The sequence below is a fragment of the Mytilus edulis genome, chromosome 2, assembly GCF_963676685.1.
Source record: "Mytilus edulis chromosome 2, xbMytEdul2.2, whole genome shotgun sequence".
Lineage (NCBI taxonomy): Eukaryota > Metazoa > Mollusca > Bivalvia > Mytilida > Mytilidae > Mytilus > Mytilus edulis.
Window position 1 is genome coordinate 74,158,382 of NC_092345.1, and position 14,481 is coordinate 74,172,862.

Genomic DNA, 14,481 nt, shown 5'->3' on the forward strand with positions numbered 1-14,481 from the left:
AGTGAACCCTTTTTGTAATCTACTTTGCTGATTTTTAATAGAGCTTTTGTTACGGGATAAATGTAGCTTTTCTATAGTTTTTCCAATAGCACTAGTTATAGTTATACGTCTATATGAATTTGGATCTTCTTTTGGTTTTCCTCCATTTTTAAACAGAGGGCATCCTATCCCTATTTTTAAATTATTTGGGACAGCAACAGTTTTAAAAATCAAGTTTATCAATTTAGTTAGTATATTTACAACTGTCTGTCCTCCATATTTCAAGTGTTCTATGGTGAATTTATCAACATCTGGAGCTTTTCCATTTTTAAAAGATAAAATACATTTATTCAATTCATACTCAGTCACTTCCTGAATCGGTTCTCTTGTACTTAAGAAAATATCAGTTAATATTTCAATGTCATTATTAACCAAATTGAAAAATTTACTATCGAATCTATCTTGCACAGATGGCGAGGCCAAATCTTCAAAGTATTCAGCCCAAGCTCCCAGAATAGAGGCTGAACTATTATACAGTCTATTGTTAACCTTCAAAATTGAAGTTGTGGATGACCTTGCATTTCTCTGCTTATTTACTAATGCGAAAAATTGTTTATCATTATTCTCATTTAATTCCATAATTTTGGTATACGTATTTTCTCTTTTCTCAGCAGCCAATCGTCTTTGGGCAGAACGAAGTTTTTTCTTTTGCACTTTCATTCGAATATAGTTAATGCTAGATTTATTATCTTTATTACCTTCATTTTTCCATTTCCAATAGTAAAATTTACCCTCCTTAACAATTTCAGTCATTTCTGGGGTCCAGTCCCTTTTCCTCTTAAATTTCTTTTTCCTTTTTGGGCATAGACTTTCAGCAGTAGTCACAATAATGTCAGAAAATTTTGTTAAAATGTTCTCTATATTTTCAGCAGTTTCAACCACAGCCTCATCACTAAATTCAGTTAATCTCTCTTGAAGTAAATTTTCATATTTTTGTTTATCAATTTTATCCCATTTTATACGTAAAGGTCTAGGATCGCTAGTGCTAATATCCATCCTTTCAATACAACAATTAATTGAAATCATAATTGGATCATGAGTGGATAGATTTTGAAATTCACGATTAAATGACAAATATTTCTTGACCATTGCACTAGTTTCTACAAAATAGTCAATTTGAGATTCATCTCTGTTATTGAAGTGAAAAAACGTACTCTGCTTTTTGCAAGTGGAAGGTATTGACAGTCCATTAGATTTTAAGAATTCATCAAAGACAATGTCACGAGGTATTTTACGCTCATTTCTATGCAGTGAGGCATTCATGTCACCTCCTATAATTATGTCAGAAGTAGGCAGATATTTTTCTATCATTTCACTTAGCTCATCTAGTACAGTTTTAAAATCTTCAATAGTGATATTTCCACCTCTAGTTGGCATATAGACACATATTAGCACAAGTGGCTGTTTTATGTTGAGACGTATAGCTATTACCCTATTACATCCATCCGGTAAAAGTTCAACAAGATTTTGTAATTTTTTGTTAACACAAATTGCAACCCCAGCATGCCCCCTCCTCCTTTCAGTTGGGTCATTTGTCTTATCATCATCAAAGCATTTTACAAGACATAAAAAGTCAGTTAAAAATTCCTCTAAAACTTGTTTTTCCCTATTATGTAACCAATGTTCCTGTAACATAATTATATCAGCTCTTTTCTCTAGCATAGATAGATACATATTATTAGATAAAAAACCTTCAATGTTAAAAGATAAAATGTTCAGCACGCTATCTATACTTATTTCATTATCATGAGGCTCTTGTACATGTATATCCTTTCCTACATTTTTGTGGATTGACCCATTGTGGGCATCATTAAATTGTCTCTCTGTGTGCAACCCAACTTTTCCTGTTGAAGACGTTGGAACCTCGGCGGTACTTGTTTCATTTGCTTTCTTGGGGGTATATATATTTGCTCCGATTTCTCGTGAAATCTTTTCCTTGCTTGTGTTTGACATTTTGATTTCCCCCTGGAATGAATATTCCCTAAAAAATTATCACTATTGTTTGTTTGACCATTAACCACAGAATTGGTCTCATTTTCACTACCACTAGTATCAATGTGAAGACTCTTGGGTTGGGATTCATCGTGCCGAAATGACATACCCCCACTAAAATCTGCAAAATCATTCTGAAATTTACAGTGCTTGTTTTCACTATGTCTATCAAATTGAGACCTTTCGTTTCTACTGTACTTATTAGCATTATTTTGCCTCCCTCTATTTTGCCTTTGTCGAGACCGTGTTGATTGATTATTGTTGTCAAATCTCAAGTCCAACAGTTTATCACTTAGATTACTTATTTTATTATCTTGTTTACAAATTTCCAATTCCATTTGCCTCATCCTCTGTTCAAGAAACCAACTTTTTAAGTTTTCTGATTCGGATTTATTACTATTATCACTAAAAGGACTTTGCCTGTTAAAGTCCGCATTCACGCTTGAACTTTGTTTTTGTTTTTGAATTAACAAAGAGTGTTCTAAATCCCTAATGTCATTTTCCAGTTTTATAGCATACGCTCTACTTGCTGCAAGCTCTTTTTTCTGAGTGGACACTTCTGTTTGTAACTTATAAATTTGACTGTCCTTTTGCTTGATTCCTTTATCTTTATGAGTAATTTCTAATTTTAGAGAGATTATTTCTTCTTTTAAAATGTTTGAACCCATTTGTACGGAACTATAGGAGCTATCACTTCTTGAATTGTCCTTATTTATATCCTCATCATTTGTGGAATTATTATTAGAAAACAGTCTATTGTCTTTATGTATTATAGTAACACCAGAAACAACCGACCCCCGAGCCATGGGGTTAATATCAGCACTTGAGAGGGACGATCTTGGCATTTCTTCCCCCTTATTTGAGTCATTACTATTATCAGAGATAGACCCTCCTGCTACACAATCAGCCTGCAAGGCTCTCAACTGTTTGCAGCTTATACAGATATACTCTGCTGTTAAGTCATTTTCAATTACATGAATGTCACTTAGACCAAGTTTTTCACAGCTATAATGGACCCATACATTACATATGTCACACTCTACTGCCTTTGAGTCATTTCCACAAACCTTCTTACATGTTGGACATAAGATGTCACTTTGAATAGTTTTTGACTTAATATTAGAACAGGTCCCCACTGTCTGTTGTTTAGAACTGACCATTGACTTCTTACTTAAAATTTGTACCCCTTGCTCATCTTTACTTGCTGTGTCCAGATTACTTTGTTGCGTGTTATCTAAAAACATTTTACAATATTCTCTGATTTGATTGTTTATAAGACTAAATTTGGAGTTACGGTCAAGAATACACAATATGTCCCCGAGAGCAGTGGTTATAAATTCCTTTATATATGATTGGTTGCCATTCAGAAGGACTTTTGTCGTGGTATTAAAAAAGTTCAAAACAAATAATTTTGTGCTTCCATTATGGATCGCCAGTGATTCAGATACAATGGCACCTAATTTATCCTTAGTCTCAGTCTTATTTATCTGCAGACCAGTGTTGTTTACAACTGACTGTGTTATAACTTTGAATTCTTCATAAGCAGCAGCAGAGAAGATAAGGACCAGATTACCTGGACTTATTTCAGTTTTTACTGTATACAACCGTTCGGCAGCATCAAGCTTCTTGCTAACAGCCTTTCTTTTATTTAATTCATAATCAACAGTTTTTTCATTAATACTACTATTACTATTAGACTTCTTGTTTTTTGTTGCAGTATTAGATACAGTTTTACAGGGAGTAAACATTACTTTCTTGCCTTTAACTCGGTCACTTCTTCTTCTGGCAATTTCCATTTTACCCAACAAAGAATTTAATGAGTGTGGTAATAGATTTACACAAAAATATTTTGAGCAAAAATAACTTATCTGCTAACATGTGCTACATCAAGGACAGTTTAAAAATTAAAAACTGATTATAAAACACTTTATAGTAACACAAACTTAAAAGTACTGGCTTAAAATTTAATTCAAGTGTTTTAAAAGGTAAAATGAAAAACCTTACTACATACAATAAAATCTAAAAAATTTATCAAGCGATAAAAGGTAAAATGAAGAATGAGAACGAGTACACAGACTGTGAAACTACACAAGAATACTGATCATTTTCAAACTACTCGATTTGGATAAAATAATGGACACTAAAAGTTCGTTAAAAGTTCATTAAAAATTCAGTAAACATCAGCAACACATTGTTCTTGTGTTTCCCGGGAAAGGAGAGACTAATTTCAGGTGAAGTATAGACTTAACACCTTTGCTTTGAAAGTTTTGAAATTTTTTCAAGATGGCGCTGGGTGACGCTATGTTACCTGTCCTTCACTCGCAATGAATTTTCTGCTAAAACCGCTATTAAATGACAATAAATTGTCAAATACTTGCACTAGTGTTTGAGTAATGACACAATCAACTAATAAGTGGGTGCGGGTAAGTGTAGGCGACAGAATAGGTCAGCTCAGAAAACACGTCCACCTTCCTCCACGTCCGGTCCCTATATATTGGTCAACAACAATTGTAGCGAACAATAATAGCCAGAGAACAATTATGTGGTATAACTAAAAACCACAATTTCACTTAAAACAATCACGTTTTTTCGATCTAGCGAAAAATTACAGAGACCCTTTACATATTACCGACTTTTGAAATCGAATTCTTACATTAAAATAAATGAAGTTGACAAAATGAAATTAGGGGGGTAGACCATATTAATTTAATTTTGGACCGATTTATAGAGATTGTGATGGGCAACAACTAAACAAGTGTTGTAGAAAAGACATTGGCGCATTGTAAAACTTCAGAGTGGTTTTGTCCTAAAATCTGACGTTACGGTTAAAAAACTCAGTAAAATTGTGAAGTTGACAAAATGAGATTAGGGGACAGGCCAATTTCAGTTAATTTTGGGCCCATTTTTGGAGATTGTTACGGGCAACTACTATATAGGTGTTGCAGAGGCGATATTGACGCTTTGTTTAAGAAAATCTCAAGAGCGGTTTATGTTCAAAGTTCTAAAGCTACGGTTTAAAAACGGAAATTGTAAAATTGACAAAATGAAATTAGGGGGTAGACTAATTTAAGTTGATTTAGGACCCAATTGTTTTTAGATTGTGACGCGCAACGACTATAAAGGTGTTTTAGAAGAAACATTGGCGCATTGTTCAGGAAAATCTCCATAGTGGTTTATGTTAAATTTCCCGCTATTTTTGTAAATATTTTCTATGCACATATCATCAAGGATCATCGGAATGATGAAGACATAAATATAATACCATCTCCAAGTAAAACTTTTAAACTTAAAGTTGGCTGTTTTTTAGATAGAAATTTAACGCGTTTTTCTTTGAAAACGAGAAAACATATGATTCAAAAACAGTATTTGACATTTGAGAGGACAAATCATATTATTGCGATACTGCATGCAAATTTTGTTGGGCAAATTCCAAACAATTTTGTCAAAAACTCAAAAATAAAAACATCTTATGTACCTTTTTTAATTACGGGAATTTCCTATCCGTCAATCAGCTCCACCATTTATTTTTTCATTCACAATCAATTTGATAGTTTTGATGTGATTATGCAGATTTTGTAGGAGAAGTTAATTTATTTTTGAGTGATTTGAATATATTTAGTAGTTCTTTCGTGTATTTTCTGTAAATAAGTTATAGGGAAAACGGTAGTATTTAATTTTCCCAGCATTAGGTTGGCCTTTTGTGTACCCAAGGCAGGTGAAGGAAGTCAAATTAGGAGCGCTGTGATTGGATGTAAGGGTACAATATATTTTTTATTTATCTATGAATAACTGCAGTGTGTATATTTACAATATACATTTTAAAACCTATTGAAATATTTTCTAGAGGATTATTCGAAAAGACTTGCAAAGTTTCATAAATTTGGTGCAAAATGACGGTGGGCATGGGTAACATAAACAAGCTCCGTTGGAAGTTGGTCATGATACTATTTGGCTTTAATTTTTAAAACAGAGTAATAAAGTACTAACACAACATATAACTGTTTTATCCAGGTTTTTATCTTAAAAAGTGGTAAATTTAGAAAATGTTAACATTGTCGCCTATGGCAGAATAAATAGTACCGGTTTCCCTATATTTTTGTTAATAAAATTTTGACTTTATATAAAAGTTAACCAAATCCTTCGGATAAGAAGTTTTTCCGGATAATGACTATAGTTGACATTGTGTAAAAATACAGTGTATGTCAATGTTTAACCTCAGAGCAATTAATATGCATGCAAGTGGTCGGGGGGAAAAGTACTATTGAAGTTTCGCAGAGATTTGGTGTTAGACAAAGTGATGCTAAAACCAACTTCTCTTGATATTCTGCTTTCCGTAGGCGAATCATCAGTGATGTTATGAGACTTGCACCAGAAGGCAAAATTGGTGTGTCTTTAAATTAGATTGATTGATTGATTGTTGGTTGCTTAAAGTCCAGTGGCAAATATTTTATTCATGTTCAGGACGAGAACAAGCTAACAATAAAAACAATAGGTAGGTTTAGTCATAATAGAGGCCATTCGGGATGATGATCGGGAAAATTTAGACTGCCACTGGAAAATGACGGGATATTGGATTGGGACAGAAATTTCCCATTGCAACATACCACCTACGGACCCCTCAAAGAGTTGATGCAAAGGTTTTTACCGTGCAAAGAACGTGACACTCCCTTTACACGAGGCATCGGATTTAACGTCCCCATTCTGACCGGACGTGACTGCGAACTTGATACATCCCGCACAGCCAAACGGACGCCCAACTTCGTTTTACTGCCGGTCGGGGGAAGACCAAGTGACCATATTTCGTTTCCCCAGTCACCCTTGGGGAACTTTAAATTAGAAACAACAGAAATCCATGTATGTGATCAAACTGATCGACATGTATCCTCACAACCTGACACTTTTATACGATCTCGCGCTCAGTTTCTTCCTTGTAGTTTGGATATGAAAAAGAAAAACCTTTAAAAAAAAACAGAAAACTACGCAAAACTGAGTCCTCTAAACGTGTTGACAGTCTTTTATGTTGTGCTTATTAATGTGAGTAATAATTTATCCATGCATAACCAAGTACTTATTGAAGTCAACACCTGTGCAATGAAGTAAAACAGTCACTGAAAAATTAGAATTTGAACTTGCTGTCAGTTCATTAATAACGATTGTTAGTGATGTGATTTGTTCTTCCATAAGAAAAAGCTGTCTCATGTAGCACATCCTCTATATATACCGATCAATTTTACCCAAGATTGTCTCTGATGCTTACCAAACTGCCAAACTCCAGAACTAACTAGATATTGTGACACCTTACAATTCAGACACAGTGGGGCCAAGGGATATGAATTATAGAGTTTAGCTCTGAACTCAATTTAGGGGATGCCATATCTGCTGCAGGAAAATTGAAGTCTATATTATGATTTTCAGAATTACACCAAGATGTGTCTGAAAATATCAAGGATACATTAAAAGAAGAACAATTACTTCATCCTGCCTAAAGTGCTCTTATGAGCTATGTCCTCGTTTTGGTATTTCTATGGAAATGATGCCCGCATAGCTTGTTAATAGATATAGGAAGATGTGGTATGAGTGCCAATGATACAACACACCATCCAAGTCACAATTTATAAAAGTAAACCATTATAGGTCACGGTCCGGTCTTCAACACGGAGCCTAGGCTCAAAAGTTCATTTGATAGTTAATCGATGAAAAATAACACAAAGGCGCTTCTGAACCGTATATTGTCCCTAAAGATAACAAAAATTCGTAAATGTATGGCTATTACAAAATCAATCGTTTCTGTAGCAACATTCGCCCCATTACATTTGGGATTGACAGTGCAGATACATCATGCATATGCATATGGGAATATGGGTCACGAACATTGATCGAAACTTGGTACTCACATTTCTTTTGTGTTTCCTATGCAAAGGTAAGACTATATCTGACGAGTTTGACCAAATCATGACGGTATTTACGCTCCAGATAGCATTTGTACTAAAAAAACTGTGTTTGCTTTGAACAAACTCTGTCCTGCACCGAACTTGTTCTTATAAAAAAAGGGGAAGTGTCTTGTAATGCTAATACGCGTACTGAATCCGCATATGATGACTAAGAGATTGATCATTCATGTCCCTATTTTATGAATACTTGAGCTATTGTGTGTCGCTTTTAAAAGTTATATAAGGATCATGACTGATTCTGAATTACAACATTAGAAAATTTGCATTGCATTGTATAATTTTTCATCCTTCCCTTAAAAAATTAATGAGTTAACTTTTTTACCAGGATTATCCCACCAAAATAATGTTCATGCACCAAACTGACTTTGTTTTACACTCAATTTTTAAACTTCGCATTCGCCTCGGGTGACTATACGGTATATTTTGTGTAATAACTGCTCTGTCCAGACTTTGCAAATACACAATATGTATTTATCTTTAACTAGATACTAATTTTCACAAAATACACAACCTTTAAGATGCAAAATTAAAAACACGGTTTCAGCGCTTGAATTTTGTTTTCTTCAAAGATAGAAAAAATATTGAAATAATTTGATAAACTGGTGTTTTATACTTTAGAAAATAATTCTGTTATATACTATAGTGAAATACTATACACAATATGAAAGTTTATGGATGTGAAAAGGTCAAGGCCACTTCTTCTTTTGCTATTTCTTAAATGGAAAAAAATCACAAGGTTCAAAATCAACGCCATTTTGTAATGGAAGCTCTTCATATAAGTAGTCAAATTTGTCGTTTTAACATCATTTATAGCATATGCTTATGATTGAATCGTTTTTGTAGCATTCTATTGAACAAATATCAGAATATTTCTCCTTTTTAATTGTTCTTGTGGTTGAAATATTGATATTTTTTGGTCTGACCTTTGACCTCAATTTCACAAAATTCTGACCACTCTGGATTTTTACGACCCAACTTTTCTTATTGTACACGTTTTCCTCTTTCCATCGATATATAATTTAGGTGTGTGTTCTTCCGGACCATTAAAGTTTTAAAAAATGAACTCTGGTTGCAGTACTATATGAACATATTTAAAAATTATAACCATTCTTAGCATTTACGAATATTTTATTTTTTTCATTATCATGAACATGGAATTTTTCACAAAAAGGAATTGAAATATGAGTAAATAATTTTGTTTAAATTTAGTATGGAATATATAATAAATCTTGAACAATAAATCTTGAACTTCGCTTTCGTGTATCATCATACATGCATTGTTATTTAACTGTGAATACTTTTTAGATTCGGTACATCGAGTACCCGCTTAACGAAATGCCCGTGCACATACGTTAATATAGTACAATTAAATATTCTGGGAACGAAATAATATGTATATTTCTTATACAAAACCATGAGTTAGGCAGCAACCATTTGATTTTCTGGGGGGGGGGGGGGGGGGGGGCTATGGTTTTTTTTTCTGGACAAATTTTTTTTTTTCGCGACAAGTCGAAAACAATTTTTTTCTTTCAATTTTAGCATTACATATAGTGGCAGCTGAGGGTGAAATAAACATTTTTTTTCCCTCAGAATCAAATCAAATTATTTTTTTCTCCAAAAACTGGAAACAAACTTTTTTTTCCAAAAAAAAACCATAGCCAAAAAGGGCCCAAATAAGCATTTTCTTGGTTTTCGCACTATAACTTTAGTTTAAGTTAATAGAAATCTATGAAATTTTGACACAAGGTTTATGACCACAAAAGAACGGTTGGGATTGATTTTGGGAGTTTTGGTTTCAACAGTTTAGGAATTAGGGGCCAAAAAAGGGCCCAAATAAGCATTATTCTTGGTTTTCGCACAATAACTTTAGTTTAAGTAAATAGAAATCAATGAAATTTAAACACAATGTTAATGACTACAAAAGGAAGGTTGGTATTGATTTTGGGAGTTTAGGTCCCAACAGTTTAGGAATTAGGGGCCAAAAAGGGACCCAAATAAGCATTTTTCTTGGTTTTCGCACCATAACGTTAGTATAAGTAAATAGAAATCTATGAAATTTAAACACAAGGTTTATGACCATAAAAGGAAGGTTGGTATTGATTTTGGGAGTTTTGGTCCCAACAGAATAAGGGGCCCAAAGGGTCCAAAATTAAACTTTGTTTGATTTCATCAAAATTGAATAATTGGGGTTCTTTGATATGCCGAATCTAACTATGTATGTAGATTCTTAATTTTTGGTCCCTTTTTCAAATTGGTCTACATTAAGGTCCACAGGGTCCAAAATTAAACTTAGTTTGATTTTAACAAAAATTGAATCCTTGGGGTTCTTTGATATGTTGAATTTAAAAATGTACTTAGATTTTTAATTATTGGCCTAGTTTTCAAGTTGGTCCAAATGGGGGTCCAAAATTAAACTTTGTTTGATTTCATCAAAAATTGAATAAATGGGTTCTTTGATATGCCAAATCTAACTGTGTATGTAGATTCTTAATTTTTGGTCCAGTTTTCAAATTGGTCTACATTAAGGTCCAAAGGGTCCAAAATTAAACTAAGTTTGATTTTAACAAAAATTAAATTCTTGGGCTTATTTGATATGCTTTATCTAAATATGTACTTTGATTTTTGATTATGGGCCCAGTTTTCAAGTTGGTCCAAATCAGGATTCCATATCAAGTATTGTGCAATAGCAAGAAATTTTCAATTGCACAGTATTGCACAATAGCAAGAAATATCTAATTGCACAATATTGTGCAATAGCAATTAATTTTCAATTGGAGTTATCTTTCTTTGTATAGAATAGTAGTTGATAATATATGTGAGAAATTTGCCAGACATGACTATGATGTCATTTTCTATTTTTATTTGCCAATAACTTTATGTAAATAACTACATTGGAAATTTGCCAATATAAAATGTTGCTGATGAAGCTTTTTTTCCTTATCTTATCTAAAATGTTCTTAGATAATGTATGTTGGACATTTGCCAGACATGACTATGATGTCATTTTCTATTTTTATTTGCCAATAACTTTATGTAAATAACTTCATTGGAAATTTGCCAATATAAAATGTTGCGGATGAAGTTTTTTTTATTGTTTTATACAATAAACAATGTATATTCACTTTTACTACCAACCAATCTTTACCATTCAGTGATAACAAGCACTTTATTTTACATTTTAATATTATTTTATGATGTATTTAAAAGAGTAGTTATTGTTGCAAACTCCATTAGAAATTTGAATTGATATCAGTTTTGGAAAAAGGGAAACGGGGATGTGAAAAAAAAGGGGGGGGGGGGATTTAAATTTTTCTCATTTCAGATTTCATAAATAAAAAGAAAATTTCTTCAAACATTTTTTTGAGAGGATTAATATTCAACAGCATAGTGAATTGCTCAAAGGCAAAACAAAAAAAGTTCATTAGACCACATTCATTCTGTGTCAGAAACCTATGCTGTGTCAACTATTTAATTTTAGATTTAAAAAGTTTGAAGAAGAAATCTTTAATTGATTTGTAAAATCTTGACATTTGTTTTGTGTAAAAAAAAACCATGTAATGTCAAAAATTTGATCACAATCCAAATTCAGAGCTGTATCACGCTTGAATTTTTTGTCCATACTTGCCCCAACTGTTCAGGGTTCGACCTCTGCGGTCGTATAAAGCTGCGCCCTGCGGAGCACCTGGTTAGCATTTAACATGAAATAATACATGAAAAGTAATTAAACTTTTAGTTCACAATCATAAGACCATCATAAGTCATGTCGCGAGGGGTCTTAAGTTTACGAAAAAGTTATGACAAATCGTAACTTGGGACACTTTGGAAAAGATATCTTACGACTATGACATGTCATAAGACCATCATAAGACATGTCTTAGTCGTAAGATACTTTCGAAAACCAGGCCCCGGGATTATAGTACTCTCGTTTGGAGGCGCACATATATGGATCTGACACATGTCTGGAGAATACCGATAAAATCATAACGTAGAAACTGCTGTCTCGTGTGTGTATTGATTTTACTTTCCGCGTAGCGCAGATCCTCGAAGTAGTGTTTGTTCGTCATTTTCAAATGAAGTGAATTATTTGATTTATCGATGAAAATTCAGTACAGTTTAATAAAATTCAAGCTGTATGCTATTAAAATAGAAAAGCTCAAAATGTCAAAAGCATCTTTCTATTATTAGTTTTCAAACACCAGTACTACATTATCTAGAAGTAGGACACACTTCCTAAAGTAAGATAGTCTGTCTCTTTTCCGGTTAGAAGCTGATACCTTAAGAAAGTTTATTGCTATAGCAAGCTATAGCAAACTTTCCAACAACGTTTTATGCGACGAACAAAATAGGTTCAGGAGAGGTCGAAGCTGTGAAGAACATATCCATTCTCTATATTTCGTCTTAAATGATCGCAAAATTTCTAGAAAATCGACATATGTGTGTTTTGTAGACATGCGCAAAGCTTTCGACACCGTATAACAGAACTTATTATGGTTTAAACTTCAGAAAATTGGTGTGCGTGGATTTTTTTTTTAGCAGTAATTGAGTCTTTATATAAGGAAATCAAATGTACTGTTCATGTTTACAATGACCATGATACCACGTGGTAGAGACCGGAGTGAAACAGGGCTGTATCATATCACCGACATTGTTTTCTGTATATGTCAATGATCTCTCACAACGTATCACTTCCCTTGAAAGTGGATTACAGCTTGATGATTTTTGTCTCAGTATACGGCTTTATGCTGACGACATAGCTTTAATTACACCCGATGAAAGTAGTCTTCAACGCATGCTTGATATTGTGTATGGTGTACAACATGGAAACTGTCCATAAATGTGAATAAAACTAAAGTCGTTTATTTTCGACCACAGTCTATCGATCGTTCTGAATTTAACTTAAAATGTATGGAGAATAATCTCGATTATTGTGACTCATATAAATATCTTGGTGTCTAGATGGATGAACAGCTTACATTTACGAAAAACTCAAAAAAAATAGCTAAAGCAGCCAGTCGTGCTCTGGGCAGTTTAATGTCAAAAGTAGTATTAGCAGGAGGAATGACTCATAAGGTGTACACTAAACTTTATACAGCTACGGTGGAACCGATATTACTTTACGGTAGTGGCATATGGGGCAATAAATCGTTTATTGCTATTTCAGCTGTACAAAACAGAGCCTGCAAGTATTTCCTCTCCATTGGAAAACTGACCTCGAATGTAGCTACTCTTGGTGATATGGGATGGACATCTTGTCAAACAAAACAACGAATACATTAAATGCATTACTGTAGGCTATTATTTAGACTTCTTCGCACCGAACGAAATATAACATCATATAAAATATTAAAATTGACATCTAGGAAGAAAAAGGGCTGGGCTTTTGAAGTTGACAAAATTGTAAATAGTTTAAACATTAGAGATATAATTGTATATATACAACTTGTCTTATTCCATAAAAACTGTTAAAAATTGGTAGAACTCGACAATACAGAGTGGCATAGAGAACTTTTCAATGATAGGCGCAATATACAAAATGGTAATAAACTACGTACATATAGACTGTTTAAAAACAATGTAAAAACTGAACCGTATGCTAAACATGGCCAGGTCGGAAAGACGAACTATGGCTTTAGGTACGCCAGGCCGCCTATTTCGGTAGCAATCTCCCATACAGACAGAGTTATCGTCCTTTCCTCCTCATTTATTAGTATTAATAGTAAACTGATGTACCTATATTTTGACAATTTTACCTATTATGTCTGTTTTGTTCAGACATCGTTGTAAATATAATGGAACTTGATACGACTGTCGTGCATATGGAACGCCAGAGCTGCCTTATGATAACAATAACCATATCATTACGGGTAAAGATATATCATAATTTTTGGTGTGCAAAGTCCAGAACAACATTTAAAGGACTTCACTGGCTACAGCAAAATTTAGCCCATAAAATTGGCCACCTGGATAATATATCAATATATATATGGTTGGGTACATGCGATTTGACAGCATTCGATTCAAAGACAAGATACGTCACTCTACATCCTAAACCTAAAGAAGCTGTCGAAACCGCCACTCAAAATTTTCGAAATATTGCAGAACTTCTACGTCCATGTGCCAATTGTAAATTAACCTTTGTTGAAACTCCTCCATACTCAATTCAACCGTGGAATATTAAACAGAAACATCCTGATATACCAACCAATTCATTAATCAAGACAGTGCCTTAAGCAGATACATCTACCAACTAAATCAAAACATTAGGACTATAAATCAGGAACTAGGAGTTGTATCACCTTCACTATCCGTTGACCTAAGCCACTGCCAAAGCAAAAACTCAAAAAATTGCCACAAAGGCTAGCTAGCAGACAAGTACAACCTTACTCTATACAAGGACGGAGTACATCCAGATCCCCTCCTAGCTCAAGTTTGGATGCGTAAAATTGGCAAACTTATGCAAACCGACTGTTTCACCTAAATTTAAATAAAGAATACAACT